General features: G+C 39.4%; 1 long non-coding RNA gene across 1 annotated transcript; it reads right to left on the bottom strand.

Annotated features, from left to right (window-relative positions):
- Nucleotides 1-1,878: 1,878 nt before the first annotated feature.
- LOC132129405 (uncharacterized) lies at nucleotides 1,879-6,107 on the bottom strand. The gene is made up of 3 exons (XR_009428511.1): nucleotides 5,855-6,107; nucleotides 5,398-5,463; nucleotides 1,879-2,229 (listed from the first exon to the last, which is right to left on the bottom strand). It is a non-coding gene; the product is annotated as an uncharacterized LOC132129405 (long non-coding RNA).
- Between the last annotated feature and the right edge of the window lie 1,022 nt (nucleotides 6,108-7,129).

Below are 7,129 nucleotides of genomic sequence, written 5' to 3'. Positions count from 1 at the left end.
CGAGGTGTGTATTTTTTATTTTATTTTTTATTTTAGTTCCATGTTTAAGAGACAGAATTCTTTAATGATGTAAAATGTCTACATTGACTGTTTCTGGAAATTGTTTTGTTGTGCTACTTGTACTAGGAAAGTTTAATGTGTTAACTGAGCAAATTATTGTTTATGTGTTTGTAATGATAAAACCTTTCATATTCATCCGGAAGAAGGAGACGGGAACCGGCGGACAATCAAATAACATTTTAATACAAAATAAACACAAAACAGCGCACCAGCCCCTCACGGACGACTGATGCGCACAAAATAAAACCAAAACAAAACTAAAATCCCAGGCCTGGTCCTCTCTCGTCCGTCACTGTCGTCGCTCCAGTTTTATATCCTTCCATCTCCTCCGTGGGCCTCGAGACCAGTGGGTCGAACAGGTGTAGCTCATCTCCAATCACTCCACCGGCCTCGCTCCCATGTCCCTCGGCCCCGCCCCACTTGTCACAGTGTTGTTATTCTAAATGGCTTTAAATGTATTTTAATGTGTATTGCATATATACAAATGCATGATGATGCACTGTAAAAGGTGTAAAGGATTATTTACCAGCTATTTGTGTGTTTACTTTTAGTTTTCACGGTGCTTATGCTGGTTCCAGAAGAATAAAAAACGATTGCACCCATTAGAGACTCTTGCCTCATGTTAAAGAAGCCAAGGGCTGCGACACTTATGGTGATCACATCTCACCTTTTCAAAAGACTCCAATTTGAAGCTAAGAGACAAGATCGAACTCTCACACCTCAAACTTGTGAACTGAATGTACAGTCATACAGCCAGAATGACATCCGGTTTGACCAGGTTGCTCCCATTCACCTGACAATCGGTCTGATGAGTCCAGTACATCCTATTTATGGCTCACCAATGGACACTTATACATTTCTCATCAGCAAAGACCTGCTAGATAACTTTGAACCTTTACTGGACTTCAAACAGCTAAAAGTCTGGGCTCAAGTGCGAGAAACTCTTCCCCTCCAGCCACACAGGTCACCAGAGCCAGACTGTCAGGTCACAGACGTCACGGGAACTCCCACAGAGCCAGACTGCCAGGTCACAGAGGTCACGGGAACTCCCACAGAGCCAGACTGCCAGGTCACAGAGCTCACGGGAACCCCAGCAGCCAGCAATGGGTACACAGCCTCATCAGCAAACCAAGGCTCAAGTTCGCTCCTCTGCACCTTAGTCAACGAATAGGGAATGGTGGTACCAGCTTACACCAAAGGGGACGCTGTTCGACTCAACATGCGTTGTGGTCAAACCTTAAACCACACGCTGGGTTTCTTCCAACCCTCACCTGAATGTGTGGAACTCGGACTCACACTTGAAGCCACACCCCTCACTGAAGTGTCATTTTGTATAGTCTACATTCTTTGCAACAACTGCACGGCAACTGACATCAACATTCCCAAGGCCTACCGGCTGGGATGACTAGTGAGCCATAACTTTAATGACTTTGAACTTGTACTACTTATCATTGGGTCCATTCCACCTGCACTGATACACGAAGGGAGTACAGACAACACATTGTTCACTGCACCCTTCAAATTCGTTGCCATCACATCTGTCATGTCGGTGACCAAAGACCAGGGCTGCATCCAAAATCGCATACTGCCTTCTTCACCACAGATGACAGGCAGTGGAAGCAGTTTTTCTTCAGGTAACTGGAACAATAGATGGCTGTCACATATAAACTGAACCTCCAGCAAGTGAAGCTCAATGTTATTTCAACAGGAAGCGGTTTCATTCTGTTCAGCTGCAGGTCACCACCAGGAGAAGTACCTTGATATCTTTGATGAGTATCCCGGGTCTGTGTATGATGCAAGGGTGCTGAAGAACAGCTCTATTTATACTGGAGGCCTGTATCCAACTGCAGGAAAACACATCCTGGGAGATGGTGGGTATCCTTGTTTGAGTGCACACATCTGCCTCATCACAGCATACAGAGAGTCTGAACAGAATCCTGCACAGCTTTGATTCAACACCAATGATGCTCGTGCACAGAACATTGTTGAGAGAGCCTTCGGGATGCTGAAGACAAGCTGTGCTCCATCTTCTTCTTCTTCAAGGCCCTGGAAGTGAGTCCTGCCTTTGTGCCAGATGTTGCTGCATGCTGTGCAGTGCTCCACAACCTCCGTCTTTTGAATGGAGACATTGTTGATCCAGAAGTTGTGGAAGATCATGACGATGATACACTGGAACCCCAAAACACAGAAGTCAGCACAGGAGAGCATGTGTGGGACAATCTGACCACAGCTGTGTCAAGTCAAGTCAAGTCACCTTTATTTATATAGCGCTTTAAACAAAATACATTGCGTCAAAGCAACTGAACAACATTCATTAGGAAAACAGTGTGTCAATAATGCAAAATGATAGTTAAAGGCAGTTCATCATTGAATTCAGTGATGTCATCTCTGTTCAGTTAAATAGTGTCTGTGCATTTATTTGCAATCAAGTCAACGATATCGCTTTAGATGAAGTGACCCCAACTAAGCAAGCCAGAGGCGACAGCGGTAAGGAACCGAAACTCCATCGGTGACAGAATGGAGAAAAAAACCTTGGGAGAAACCAGGCTCAGTTGGGGGGCCAGTTCTCCTCTGACCAGACGAAACCAGTAGTTCAATTCCAGGCTGCAGCAAAATCAGATTGTGCAGAAGAATCATCTGTTTCCTGTGGTCTTGTCCTGGTGGTCCTCTGAGACAAGGTCTTTACAGGGGATCTGTATCTGGGGCTCTAGTTGTCCTGGTCTCCGCTGTCTTTCAGGGCAATAGAGGTCCTTTCTAGGTGCTGATCCACCATCTGGTCTGGATACGTACTGGATCCGGGTGACTGCAGTGACCCTCTGATCTGGATACAGACTGGATCTGGTGGCTACGGTGACCTCGGAATAAGAGAGAAACAGACAAATATTAGCGTAGATGCCATTCTTCTAATGATGTAGCAAGTACATTATGTTATGGGAATTGTTTCCGGTTTCCGGTTTACCTAATTAATGCAGCCTAAAAATCCTTTAACGGATTTGGATATTAAAAGCATATTAGTATGTTATGTGTAAGCCAGGTTAAAGAGATGGGTCTTTAATCTAGATTTAAACTGCAAGAGTGTGTCAGCCTCCCGAACAATGTTAGGTAGGTTATTCCAGAGTTTAGGCGCCAAATAGGAAAAGGATCTGCCGCCCGCAGTTGATTTTGATATTCTAGGTATTATCAAGTTGCCTGAGTTTTGAGAACGTAGCGGACGTAGAGGATTATAATGTAAAAGGAGCTCATTCAAATACTGAGGTGCTAAACCATTCAGGGCTTTATAAGTACTAAGCAATATTTTAAAATCTATACGATGTTTGATAGGGAGCCAGTGCAGTGTTGACAGGACCGGGCTAATATGGTCATACTTCCTGGTTCTAGTAAGAACTCTTGCTGCTGCATTTTGGACTAGCTGTAGTTTGTTTACTAAGCATGCAGAACAACCACCCAATAAAGCATTACAATAATCTAACCTTGAGGTCATAAATGCATGGATTAACATTTCTGCATTTGACATTGAGAGCATAGGCCGTAATTTAGATATATTTTTGAGATGGAAAAATGCAGTTTTACAAATGCTAGAAACGTGGCTTTCTAAGGAAAGATTGCGATCAAATAGCACACCTAGGTTCCTAACTGATGACGAAGAATTGACAGAGCAACCATCAAGTCTTAGACAGTGTTCTAGGTTATTACAAGCGGAGTTTTTAGTTCCTATAATTAACACCTCTGTTTTTTCAGAATTTAGCAGTAAGAAATTACTCGTCATCCAGTTTTTTATATCGACAATGTATTCCATTAGTTTTTCAAATTGGTGTGTTTCACCGGGCCGCGAAGAAATATAGAGCTGAGTATCATTAGCATAACAGTGAAAGCTAACACCATGTTTCCTGATGATATCTCCCAAGGGTAACATATAAAGCGTGAAGAGTAGCGGCCCTAGTACTGAGCCTTGAGGTACTCCATACTGCACTTGTGATCGATATGATACATCTTCATTCACTGCTACGAACTGATGGCGGTCATATAAGTACGATTTAAACCATGCTAATGCACTTCCACTGATGCCAACAAAGTGTTCAAGTCTATGCAAAAGAATGTTGTGGTCAATTGTGTCAAACGCAGCACTAAGATCCAATAAAACTAATAGAGAGATGATAAGAGCAGATCATTTGTAACTCTAAGGAGAGCAGTCTCAGTACAAGGATACGGTCTAAATCCTGACTGGAAATCCTCACATATACCATTTTTCTCTAAGAAGGAGTATAATTGTGAGGATACCACCTTTTCTAGTATCTTGGACAGAAAAGGGAGATTCGAGATTGGTCTATAATTAACTAGTTATTTGGGGTCAAGTTGTGTTTTTTTGATGAGAGGCTTAATAACAGCCTGTGTGCAGCTCTTCAAGAGCAGGATTACCTGTAGACAATTGAACAGGTTAAGACTCTGCAAATCTGTTCATGTTCTCATATTGCTATTGTTTAAGCTTCTGTAAGTTATGAAGGTAATTTTAAGACTGTCAAATCAAGATATACATATATTAGTTATTTAAGAAATATACATTTAAATATATATACTATAAATCACATAAATATGTATAAATACACATGTAAATATTTAAATTTAAATGTGTGTGTATTCATATATATACATTAATATATTACACTCATAACCAGGAATTCATATTACAGTTATTTGAAAATCTAGTAACATATCACATAACATATCATACCAACATATTTACATCAAGTTTAATTTTACAATATGTATTACTTTATCCCTGGGGTAAATTTTAGATTTCCACTGTTTTTCACTCATTTTTGATACCCAAATTTAAAGTCCTCATCTTGTACACATACAGTTACTAAACTGAAGCTGCTGAAGTTTATTTTCCTGACATTATTATAAAAACGTCTTAAGAAATTCCCTTTTGGTGTTACTTTAAGCTCTATTATACTACTTTACGAAAATGTTAATGTGGTTTTGTCTGAAGCTTTATGCTCTTATCCATGTAGAAATGAAAAATAAATAAATAAATAAAGATAATTTTAAATGTGACCTGGTATATGGGTAGTGTGGCACCCATTCTCAAGACAAAATTTTTCAGATGTTAAGATGTTGCTTGTTTAAAAACAACTGGAAACTGCTACAAAATCATTGTGCACACAAGTGCTTCAAAAGTTATTTGCTATTAAGCACTTTGCAACTGACAAAATAGCAACTGGAAATACCTGGAAATTAATATTATAATAAAAAAACAGCATAAATCAGTGATGATCCTAACATAAATACATGTAAAGAGTGTGTGTAGTTAAGATTAATTTTCATTTATATACTTACTGAATTATGCTTTCCAGTGAGTAGGGTTTCATCAGTGGATGAGAACAAGAGTGTGTTCATCACTCCCTGAAACACCAGAACAGGATTTACATATTACTGATGATTTATGATCAAACTGAGTCACTTATTAACAATAGTTTGCCATGTAAGTTATCCAACAATTTGTATCAAAATATCAAAACTAGTAAAATGTAAATTAACTCGTTTCAATTACTTAAATTTTGTAACTTTATATCATTAAATTACTTAACGGCTCATCTGTAGAAAGCAGCCTTAACAAGCTGAGGCACAGCCTCTGATCGATAATGATTATTAAACATATTTTTAAACTCAATTTACAAAATAGTCTCATCAGTTTACAATGTGTAAAACTTTAACAAGTCAGTCGTTTACTTGGATTATGTTAAACAAGTACACTTTAACCACAATGAACAGCGTTTATCCATAAGGTACTTACACTTCAAAACAGCTGCGTCACGATTTTCCGTTATTTTCGAATATGAGTATGACGAGTCCTCTCCCGTGGCCTCATGGGATAGAGTAGTGTCCATCCTATGCATGCTACGGAATTCGGGCGGAAGTAGTAGGCCATCCGGGTACATCTCGCCTACTGTTTTTCGAATACTAAGAATTCGGACATACTACTTGCTTCACATACTGTTTTTCGCCTACCATATAGTATGGAAGTATGCGATTTCGGACGCAGCCCAGGTGTGCAGAATGGAACTGACAGAGGACCAACACCTCGCAGTATACACAATCTCCTACCAAAACGTCAGTGAGACTGATGAAACTGTTACACCTCTCAATACCAAACTGACTGATGACACACTGATGGAGGAGCTTTACATAGGTTTTCAATCTCAAGTGCAGCAATTCTACGAGACGCTAATGCATTTCAGAGCGATACAAATCGCCAAGGAGTCAGACAAGTTCTTTATAAATTCAAAGAATCCTGTGCCAAAGACTCTTTAGACTGTGGTCTTACCAACCTACACACGGTGCGCATACCTACAGTAGGTGGCCATCCTATCTGGGGCTTACCGCCGCGTGTACGGTAACTGTAATTCAGTCGCGTGTTAAAATCATTCGCGAAACTACCGCCAGGTGGCGCAAAGGGACGGATTGCGAAATGAATGTAACTGTAAAATGAGATAAAAGAAGGAAGTAAAACAACAATAACATTATGATATAACATTGTAACATTTAAAAAAAAAACATAATTTTTTTTACAATTTGTTAATTTTTTAAATGTAGAATAGGCTACAGTCTACTAAACAAAAATTAAAAGAAGACCTTAACACAAAGGATCATATGCATGCTATTTTTGTTAAACAGTAAATAAATATAAGGCCTATATATATATGAGCTAAATGTTTTAATATCATTTTCATTTCGGTTCATTCTTGGTTTAAAAAAATCTTCAGGTTCCATATGCAGAGCGAAATGGGAACGGTCCAGCATTTAGCAATAATTAGTATTAATTCTGTTATTATTCTTGATTTTTCAAACTACCAGCATTTTTGAATTATGCCTTATGTGTGACCAAAAATTAAGTATTATTTGTTTCAGCTGTTTGAGCGTGCTGGTGCCTCGCGCACATATTCACTGGAAACAGCAGTCGTTCACCAGACATTCGGCGTGAGCACTTTGACATTGTTAATTATGATTTTTTTTTTGCTCGATACTGAAACGCACACAGCCTATTTACCTCATGAATAATAGTTAAGCT

Source organism: Carassius carassius, chromosome 4 (genome assembly GCF_963082965.1).
Source record: "Carassius carassius chromosome 4, fCarCar2.1, whole genome shotgun sequence".
NCBI classification, from domain to species: Eukaryota; Metazoa; Chordata; class Actinopteri; order Cypriniformes; family Cyprinidae; genus Carassius; species Carassius carassius.
Note: the sequence above shows the minus strand (reverse complement) of the source record. Positions and strands in the feature narration are given on the sequence as shown.